Genomic DNA, 11066 nt, shown 5'->3' with positions numbered 1-11066 from the left:
TCTATCCTCTAATATACTAGAAACTGTGTAGTAAGGTTACTATGAGTAGGCCCCTCCACTCATCTACTTCTCACTCCCTCTTATTGACTAGCTTATCACAAACACTCACACATTTCATATTTCTTATACTCCTTCTATGCCCTCACTACTTTACTACCATTCTTTTCAATCCTCCTCACTCTCTTTGATTTTCATATTATTTTCTCTTATCATGGCCAGTCTCATATTTCTCCTTTCCTTTCCTTCTTCTGATTTTTTAGTTGATTGGCAATGGCTAATGAGAGTAGCAAAGCCTTTGAGAAAATTGTGCCACCATTTGCATCTAAATCATCTTCAAAACCAAGTAAGAAAATGAAGAGGCCACCTTGCAATGTGTTCAATAACCATCATGGGCCTGACACTAAACTCACACTTTAAACTTCTATTAATGATACCCTCGAACCCGTGGGTCTTGAAGTTTTCTTGAATCAATTAGAGCTTGAGCTTGGCAATTCTATACCATCTAAAATACAGTATTCCATGACCACTTCTTTCCTTCACATTTTCATACTTGTAAATTTAAAATAAGCAATATATATATATATATATATAATCAAGAAGACCAAACGTAAGAAACACAATGTTTATTGGTTTAACAAATTTACTTATGTCAACACCCTAACAAAGATCACTTTGTTATTAATATTTGATACAATTAACATAGACTAAACATAGTCATTTATAAAGGGTTCTTTAGTACAAAGAAGAGGAAATGAATAGTCATGTGACTATAAGATTTCATACCCAATAATCTTCTCCATGAAGTCTAACTAATACAATTATCTAGTGCAACATCACTCACTTCCTTTTTTGAATCTTATAGAAAAATGAGGCTTTAAGACAATCTCAAGGTCACTCCAACACACTCCAAATGAACCTTCCCTACATTAGATTAGGGTAAAAAACAATTTCTACTAGAATTGATAAAAATATGCACATATTGTCCGACAATGAAATTTACATATGCTATATTTTTCTGTACACCTATTAAGATTCTCTCTTCCACAAGGGCCATCTCCAACCGAAAACTTTGATTACTAAAGCATATTTTAATGTAAGAATTCTTGGGCTCTTGTAATAGTGTTAACAACTTGATGGCTAGAACTCGATCAATAGAATCTTGTTGTCCTCCTGAAATATCAAAAATAGGTTTTTTCATAGGAGAAATTCAATGGTTCCATCCATTTCTTCATTTACTATTATAGATCCTCATTGAAGGATATCCAATATTAGGGTAAGTGCACCAAGTTGTGGTGCCAAAAGGGGGGTTATAAGTGGACACCTTTTTTCTGAAATTGGTAATTTATGAACTTCAACAAGAATTTGAAGATAGTTACACTCAAAATTTTAAGATATGACAAAAAGAAAAGTAGTAGTCCTTTGAATCTAGTTTCTAAACTACTATTTTTTTTTTCAAAATGGTTTAATTTTAGGTCCTCAAAAAAGGGGGCCACAGAAAGTGGTACTATTTTTTCCAAAAAAAAATAACACAGTACAAAGTGTGGGCCCCCTAAAATTTTCACTTTTTTTTGAAATTCTTTAATCACTCTAGTAAAAAAAATACCTAACACTATGTAGTTTATCCCATATTTTTTTGGTAATTTTATAATGTGTATTTTTTTTATTGAATTTTTTAATCAAACACATCCCAACAACATGAAATATATGTGTGCTCACCCTAGAAATGATTGAAAACTAATTTAAAATCAAAAGTTTTTTTTTTAAGTGTGTAGAATGGAGTCTAGTTTCTAAAAAACTAAGTTTTTACAAAATTCGATGAACGAGCTAAAATCTACAGCCCAATTAGTACATGTTGGTTTTTGACAAAAAATAGACATACATTCAAAATAAATTATAGTTGAAAGGCTTGAAATAGTTCAAATAGAAAATAATTTATATGGTTATATAGCTAACATAGATACCTACAATGTCATGTAACTTGATTTTATTGATGCTCAACCATGAGGAAACTTGAAGGAGAGAACACAAGAAAAATCAATCATTTTTTATATGTTTGTAGCAAAACACATCTCAGACCAGTTTATAGACTCCAAACCTATGGGTTGGATCCCCAAGGCAAACCCAAGCCTTAGGCTTGGTATAATGCGAAGCTTTAAATAGCATGTGTGCCCTATAGCATATGCGCACTATTTAAATCTTTTAAAAATTTGAGTCTTAATAGTGCATGCATGCTTTAGTGTGTACGTGCCTTAGTGTGCATGCACTATTAAGACCTAAATAGTGCATAGAGAGAGAGAGAGAGAGAGAGAGCGAGAGAGAGAGAGAGAGGGGGGGGGGAGGAGAATGGGAGTCTGTGTGTGTGTGAGAGAGAGAGTAGGGGATGGGAGAGGAGAGAGAGAGGGGAGATGAGAGTGTCTGTGTGTGTGAAAGAGAGAGGGTAGGGGATGGGAGAGGGGAGAGAGAGAGTAGGTAGTGGGAGAGGGAGTGGGAGAGGGAGAGGGGGGGATGGAAGTGTGTGTAAGAGATAGAGTAGGGCATGAGAGAGTGAGAGAGAGAGTAGGGAATGGGAGAGAGAGTGAGAGTAGGGGATGGGAGGGAGAGGAAAAGAGAGAGTGTGTGAGATATCTAGAGAGTAGGGGATGGGAGAGGAGAGAGAGGGGGGGGATGGGAGTATGTGTGTGTGAAAGAGAGAGAGTAGGGGATGGGAGAGGGGAGAGAGAGAGAGAGAGAGAGAGAGAGAGAGAGAGAGAGAGAGAGTAGGGGATGGAAGAGAGAGTGTGAGAGAGAGATTAGGTGGTGGGAGAGGGAGTGGGAGAGGGGGAGAGAGAGGGTGGAGGGGGGGGGGATGGGAGTATGTGTGTGTGAAAGAGAGAGAGTAGGGGATGGGAGAGAGAGAGAGAGAGAGAGAGAGAGAGAGAGTAGGGGATGGAAGAGAGAGAGAGAGAGTGTGTGTGTGTGTGTGTGAGAGAGAGAGAGAGAGTAGGGGATGGAAGAGAGAGTGTGAGAGAGAGATTAGGTGGTGGGAGAGGGAGTGGGAGAGGGGGAGAGAGAGGGTGGATGGGAGTGTGTGTAAGAGAGAGAGTAGGGGATGGGAGAGAGAGTAGGGGGTGGCAGAGAGAGAGTACGAGATCAGAGAGAGTGAGAGTAGGGGATGAGAGAGTTTGAGAGTGAGAGAGAGTAGGGGGTGGCAGAGAGAGTAGGGCATGGGAGAGAGAGAGTGAGAGTAGAGGGTGGGAGAGAGGGAGAGAGTAGGTAGTGGGAGAGGGAGAGCGAGAGAGAGAGAGAGGAGGATGAGAGTGTGTGAGTGAGAGAGAGAGTAGGGGATGGGGGAGGAGAGAGAGTTGGGGATGGGAGAGGAGAGAGAGGGAGGATGGGAGTGTGTGTGTGTGTGTGTGTGAAAGAGAAAGAGTAGGGAATGGGAGAGGGGGGAGAGAGAGAGAGTAGACTGAGAGAAAGAGAGTAGGGGATGGGAGAGAGAGTAGGTGGTGGGAGAGGGAGTGGGAGGGGGAGAGAGAGAGGGGGGATGGGAATGTGTGTATAAGAGAGAGAGAGAGAGAGAGAGAGAGATGGGATAGAGTGTGAGAGAGTAAGGGGTGGCAAAGAGAGAGTAGAGAGGGAGAGGGAGAGAGGGAGGGAGCGAGGGAGGGAGGGAGGGAGGGAGGGAGAGGGAGAGAGAGAGAGAGAGAGAGAGAGAGAGAGAGAGAGAGAGAGAGAGTAGGTAGTGGGAGAGGGAGAGGGAGTGAGAGAGAGAAAGAGAGGGGGGATGGGTGTGTGTGTCTATGTGTGTGTGAAAGAGAGAGAGTAGGGGATGGGAGAGGGGAGAGAGAGAGCAGGGAATGAGAGAGAGTAGGTAGTGGGAGAGGGAGTGGGATAGGGAGAGAGAGAGTGGGGATGGGAGTGAGAGAGAGAGAGAGTAGGGGATGGGAGAGAGTGTGAGAGAGAGTAGGGGTGGTAGAGAGAGAGTATGGGATGAGAGAGAGAGAGTGAGAGTAGGGGATGGGAGAGAGAGAGTAGAGAGGGAGATAGTGAGAGAGAGAGAGAGAGAGAGAGAGAGAGAGAGAGAGAGTAGGTGGTGGGAGAGGGAGTGGGAGAGGGAGAGAGGGGGTGGATGGGAGTATGTGTGAGAGATCTAGAGAGTAGGAGATGAGAGATATAGAGTAACTTGAGAGAGAGAGAGAGAGTAGGGGATGGAAGAGATAGAGAATAGGCAGTGGGAGAAGGGGAGATAGAGAGAGGGGGGATGGGAATGTGTGTAAGAGAGAGAGTAGGAGATGGAAGAGAGTGTGAGAGTGTGAGAGAGAGTAGGGGGGTGGCAGAGAGAGAGAGTACAGGATGGGAGAGAGTGAGTGAGAGTAGGAGATGGGAGAGAGAGTGTGAGAGAGAGTAGGGGTGGCAGAGAGAGAGTAGGGGATTGGGGAGAGAGAGAGAGAGTGAGAGTAGGGGATGGGAGAGAAAGAGAGTAGAGAGAGAGAGAGAGAGAGAGAGAGAGAGAGAGAGAGTAGGTGGTGGGAGAGGGAGTGGCAGAGGGAGAGGGGGAATGAGTGTGTGTGAGAGATCTAGAGAGTAGGGGATGGGAGAGGAGAGAGGGGGGGATGGGAGAGAGAGAGAGTGTGTGTGTGTGTGTGTGAAAGAGAGAGAGAGAGTAGGGGATGGGAGAGGGGAGAGAGAGAGAGTAGGTTGAGAGAGAGAGTAACAGATGGGAGAGAGAGTGTGTGAGAGAAAGAGTAGGTGGTGTGAGAGGGAGTGAGAGAGGGGGATGGAATGTGTGTAAGAGATAGAATAGAGGATGGGAGAGAGTGTGAGAGTGTAAGAGAGAGTCAGGGGTGGTAGAGAGAGAACATGATGGGAGAGAGAGAGTTAGAGTAGGGGATGGGAGAGAGAGTAGGAAGTGGGAGAGTGAGTGGGAGAGGGAGAGTGAGAGAGAGAGAGAGGAAGATGAGAGTGTGTGAGTGAGAGAGAGAGTAGGGGATGGGAGAGTGGGTCGAGAGAGAGTATCTTGAGAGAGGGAGAGTAGGGGATTGGAGAGCTAGAGTAGGCAGTGGGAGAGGGAGAGAGAGGGGGATGGGATTGTGTGTAAGAGAGAGAGTAGGAGATGAGAGAGGAGAGAGGGTGAGAGAGAGTAGGGGATGGGAGAGAGAGAAGGTGGTGGCAGAGGGAATAGGAGAGAAAGAGCAAGAGAGAGAGTAGGGGATGGGAGAGGAGAGAGAACAAGAGAGAGAGAGAGTAGGTGATGGGAGAGGAGGGAGAGAGTAGGGGATGGGAGAGGAGAGAGAGAGAGAGTAAGGGATGGGGGATGGTGGTATAGGGAGAGATTTTTTTCACATATAGTGTGTACACGCTATATGAAAACACCAAAAATTGGTCATAAAGAAAGTTTGGGTCCTTGCTGATCCATATTCTTCTTTTTGTCTGTTGTGTATTCTGTTGTTCCAATAGAAATCATGGGTTTCAAGTTGTTGGAAGTTAGTAAAGACACTTTTTAAACATTCTTTCATTCTATTTGAAGCTAGCAAACACCAAATTCAATCATTGGATACGCTATTTGAAGGCTTTTTGAATATTCTTTCTATAGAAAAGGTTAGTGCAGTCATTTTTAAATATTCTTTGTTGTTATATAGAGACAAATTTGATTATAATTTGACATGTTGTAAAATATATAGTGAATTCATTGAAATCTATATGTTTGAACGAATTGTTATTTGGAAATGGTTAGAAATTTGGCAAGTTGTTTAATATATATGTATTCATTGAAATAATTGTAATTTTTATATGTTTTTGAATGATTTGTAATTTACAAATTGTAAGTAATTTAGATGTTTGAATAATTTGACATATAGAAATCATCATCATGCCAAGGAAGAAACCAAAAACTCAAACAAATGAAGAGAGGGAGAGAGATTTGGCAATTAAAAGAGATAAAATGAAACTACTATGTGGGGTTATCCCACAATAATGGGTTCCACTTTTTGACCAATTTTGACATTGAAATCAATATTTTTGCAACAAACGTCACGTTCAAGTGACTATATCTCCAAAACTATAAATAATTTCAAGATGACATAAACTAGTGATTTTGAATACTTTGTTCCTACTTTGTAACTATATTTTTTAATCTAAAAAAAAAAAATATTTATGTCAATGTTATTTTATCTCCTCTGAAAAGTGGTACATAATAAAATTCAATATTTTAAAGAGTGACAGTCTGTTTGACACACATAACTTTTTTTTTATAAATGATAATGAAGTAATCCTTTCAGCGTTGGATTTGTAACATCAATATCCAGTGTCTACATTTGGTTTGATTTATTTTTGTTGAATATTGTATAGTTTATGAAGTTTTGAAGTGACACGAATCGTAATTTAGACATACGTTCCGTTTGACACAGATAATTTGAAGTCAATTTATCATAAACCTTTTTTTTTTTTTGAATAGTAAGGTATCTCAATAAGATAGTGACTACATATTTTTCAAAAAAAATTTGACCTAATTTACTAATTTTTCCGAAGTGTCGAAGTCGGTTGATGTTCAATCGGTAATGAACCGGTAATGAACCTATAATGAGTTAAACTCATATTTGAAAGTCTTAACGACTAAAATATGTATTAAAATTATAGTCATTGGAAAGCTTGCTCCGAGCAGCACATTTTGACATTTTTTATTTTACAGTAGGAGATCATTCTCCTGCAATTATGGGAGTCAAAAGAGCAAAAAATAAAAAAAATTACGAAAAAGGAGTTCAAATTTTCCTAATTTTGAGTGTTCGCTCGAACATTGTGTTCGAGCGAACATATTATGCATGTTCGCACGAACACATGTTCAGGCGAACATGTTCGTTGCACTTTCACAGCGGCTGAAAAAATATCTGGCTATGTTCGTGCAAACACAGCTAAAAATTTTGTGTTCGTGTGAACAATCAAAAAAGCCAAAAAATTATCAAAAATGGGCCCTGCGCCTACATGCATGAAACATCATTCTATCCGCGAAACAAAAACCACCATGTCTCACGTTTCAATCATTGATTGCAAATTTTCATTATAGACGTCATTTTGTGCCATCAATCTCTGTATTTAGTATCAACCTAATAGTGCATTGCAGGCATGTCTTTGTCATGAATTTTGTCCACAGATAAATCAAAGGTAGGTGAGAGATTTCTCAATATTTACAAATTAATATTATTCCTATCTTCGTTCACGCTTTCATCAATATTTCTTATCTTCATTCACATTTAATTGAATTTTTTAATTTATAACTTGAATTAATAAAAAATATTTAATTTTATTTTCAAATCAAATTCTTTCGTTAAAAATAAATGTGTCATAACTCTTTATGAATTCTCAATTTCTATAAAGAAATAATCTAAGGTTTTCATTTCCTTCTAGAACATAGATTAGATGATTTTGTGTTACTAATGGTCTCCTTGCAGCATGTGGCAATTGTGGGATGAAGACATGATCATAACAAACTACTAATGTTTGCTTTGTAGGACGTTGTCGAAGACCATTGTGTGTTTGTCAAAACCATGTGTGTGGATTTATTAGATTAAATAACACTTCGTTTGGTGCTTAAAATGAACTTTTTATTTTCTACCTAGCGTATTTACAGTGTTTAAATCCCTAGGAGTTGCATTGGACGTATCCTCTCCCCTCGCCATTCGTGGATCTTGGGTGTAAGAGAAATCCATGTAACTTCTATAGGAGGCTTGCCTTGGACCAAGATACTCGATATTGGGTATGCCAAGGGACGACCTGAGAGCGGTAACGAGCCAAAAGACAGGTCAACGTTCCAGCCGCTATATAAAACTCAATTACGGTGAAAGCTGTGTTGGCAGTATTGCTGAGTGATAGCTCTCCTCCAGTATCCTTGTGGTGCGTCAAACCCCAGTTCTCGGAGCTGGGAGACTTTTTGAGGAAGTTTATCACTCACTTGTTGAACGGAATGCCCTTACTAAAAACCATGTTTTAGTGGCCAAAATCCTTTCTATCCACTGGCTCAAGGGGTCACCCATGCCCATGAAGACATCCTACATTCTCGCGGTCCTTAGTAGAGACAACAGTCCCTTGGGAAGTCATGCCCCTTGGGAAGTGGATCTTGGTAGCCCCGAGAAGTGAGTGCGCTGTAAGGGGGAGCCTGTGGTGCCAAGGTCCTAAGTTGTCCGCTTTGGATAAGCGCAGCTAAACTTTGGTTTTAGTAGGAATTCAGTGGATACAGTCCTAAAGCCTAGGTTATGGTGTGACTGTTCACTTTTAACAACAACTATTCTTGTCTTAATGTGTCTTGTGTGTGTGTAAAACATAATCAAGATAAAAGCCAACATTCAAATTTACACCTTGAAAATTTGCAAAACCTTGTCAAAATATCAAACATTGTCAAAACATTGTCAAAACATTACAAACTTTGGTTCAATACATTCAAACCTTGGAAAACATAGCAACTTGTGCTCCTAAACGTGCTTGGCAAAACATAGATTTCACTCTTGCATAGCATCCACTTGCATTCTTCATAGTTTGAGCCTCATACTTGCATCATATAGACTTCATATAGCACCTTTTTAGTACCCCTTATATTCACATTGCAATCATTAGCATTTAAGCTTGCATCCTTTGCATTTCACCTAAAAATTATCACTTTGCATCTTCCATCTTGCATCTTTGCATACCCAACCCTCATCTTGACTACTTTAACCATCATTTTGGATGTCCTACACATCATTTTGAGCATTCATTTCGAATTATCTCCTTCAATGTGTCTCTCCCTCACTGCTCTCTCCCTCTCCCACACACACACAAACACTATTTACTTGTGTCTCATTTTTATATTCATCCCTCCATCTCTGTCTACCGCTTTCACTTCTCTCATCACCTATCCATTTTTTTCTCCACATACACCTCTTCTCTATATCCATATTTCTACTCCATCTCTCCCTTTATCCATCTCTATCCCTATATCTCCCTCTCTACCTTCTCTTAGTTATATATTTCATTCTCACTATCTTTGTTTATCTCTTCCTTTTATCTCCATATCCCTCTTCTTCTCAATCCCTTCACCAATTGGGCCTTTTCTCCATCTCTATAGAGGCACTAGTAAAGTTTGACCCATTTTTCAACAAAAAATCTAGAAAACATAGCTCTTAGAATTGCCTTAGTTTCAGCCCAGCTTTCCAACTGCTACCTATGTCAAGGTAGATTTGGCTTTGTCATTTTGATCTTATCTTTTTTTGTCATTTTTTTCATCAAGATCCAAAGTCTATTGTCATAACGTTAAACTCTTAGGTTAATACCTTGTAAAGATTTCACCTAAGTTAAAAAAACCTTATGTATACCGAGCTATCATTAGCATAATCATATTTCTAAATGTCATTTTTGACTTACCCTAGTGGTATATCCCCCTCATATTGAATTTTTCAAACCTTAACATCATTTTCACTATCAAACCCTATCAAATTGTCCATCAACCAACGTGTCTTCTTGATCACCTATCCTCATTTTGCATAGCCTAAACATCATTATCAACCCTAGGAAACCATCCCTTGCATAGTCTACTTTGCGTAAACCTACCTTTAACATCCTTACCAAGTCCAAAACATAACCTTAACCTTCATTTTGCACATCATAATCTTCATCTTGCATACCTTCAAAATGACACCTTGCATTTGCACTTGCGTAACATCCCTAGGAAATTTGTACTTTGCATATCAAAACCCTAGGTCATTTATCATTTCCTCACATTGCATAACATCCCTAAACACTTAAAAATATAAAAAACACTCATATCTTGCATACCCACATCTTAATTATCAAGTTTTGACCTCTTTTATCAACTGCAACCCTGTTTTACCAACTGCACACTTCATGGGCACAGTTGGTAGTTTCAGGGCGCACTTGGTAGTTTTAGGGTGCACTTGGTAATTAGGTGTTTCATTCTAGGTTCCAAAACCGTAATTTGCACTTCCACACCTTGCATTGCATCCCAAGACCTTAAGAAACACTCTAAATCACTCAAAACACTCAAAATTTGCATTTTAAGAAACTTTGGAGCTACATCATTTGCAGAAGAAAGAAGGACATGGGAGCTACAAATAAAAGAAGGGGTTTCTAACCTTGTGTTTACTTTTTTTGATTAGTCTGGCTTTCATGGTAGACTAGTGGGTGTTAATGTATGTTGATTGAGTTTTGTGATTTCTCATAGTATATTATGCATTTAACCCATTTTTCTAGTCCTACAATAAGAACGAAAAAATTAAAGAGACAAAACAATTATATATTTTATAAGAAATAAAAATTTATTTTTTAGGACAAACATTATAGTATTCATACCATGTTATTTGTTTGTGATTCAATGATGGCTTAAGAAGGATTTGGTGCTTTGCTACTTGTAAAGAATGCAACTCACAGATTTTAGTCATATAATGAAAAATATTTATGTCTTGTTGCAGATGACTATATTCTATTGATTTCTGTCAAATAATTTAAAATTACTAACAGCGACAGACAAATCCGTACAGTGATTTTTTTATCTGGTTACTGCACAAAATTTATCTTGAGGCAAGGGATAATTTTATTTTTATTTTTATTTTATAATGGGAAACAAGAGAGGAAGGCAAAACAAATATGCAAGGAAAAGATCTGGTGAAGCAGAACAAAGAAATATTCAAAAAACTGTGGCACGTTATCATCGAATTAAACAAGGTGAAGGAAATGTTGAAGAAGGCTCAACAAAAGTACAAGTAGTGCCTATGGGAGAGAGGTCAGGAACACTCCCTATGGAATCTCAGACAATGAATGTTGAAGAAGGTTCAAGATCAGTCCCTACAAAGGTTCAAATAACAGAAGTCGGAGAAGGGTCAGAATCTTTCCTTGTTGAACCTCAAATAATGGATGTTGGAGAAGGCTCAAGATTGGTCCCTATAGAAATTTCAGTAACAAAAATCAGAGAAGGGTCGAGATCAGGTGTATGAACTAGTATGGATGAACTCTTAAATATTGTCCAATCTATAAAGTATGGTATTTCTCATAAGAATTTAGATCATTTACTTAAAATGGATGTAGATAAATTGAGAAAACTTGCA

At 39.1% G+C, this 11066-nt stretch overlaps 1 pseudogene; it reads left to right on the top strand.

Moving 5' to 3' along the window:
* Positions 1 to 270: 270 nt before the first annotated feature.
* Positions 271 to 11066, top strand: part of LOC149562501 (disease resistance protein L6-like) — an 87910-nt pseudogene continuing 77114 nt past the window's right edge.

The sequence above is a fragment of the Cupressus sempervirens genome, chromosome 4 (assembly GCF_028749045.1).
Source record: "Cupressus sempervirens isolate cs-2001-9-10 chromosome 4, ASM2874904v1, whole genome shotgun sequence".
NCBI classification, from domain to species: Eukaryota; Viridiplantae; Streptophyta; class Pinopsida; order Cupressales; family Cupressaceae; genus Cupressus; species Cupressus sempervirens.
The sequence above is the reverse complement of the archived record's forward strand: the minus strand, read 5'-3'. Positions and strand labels throughout refer to the sequence as shown.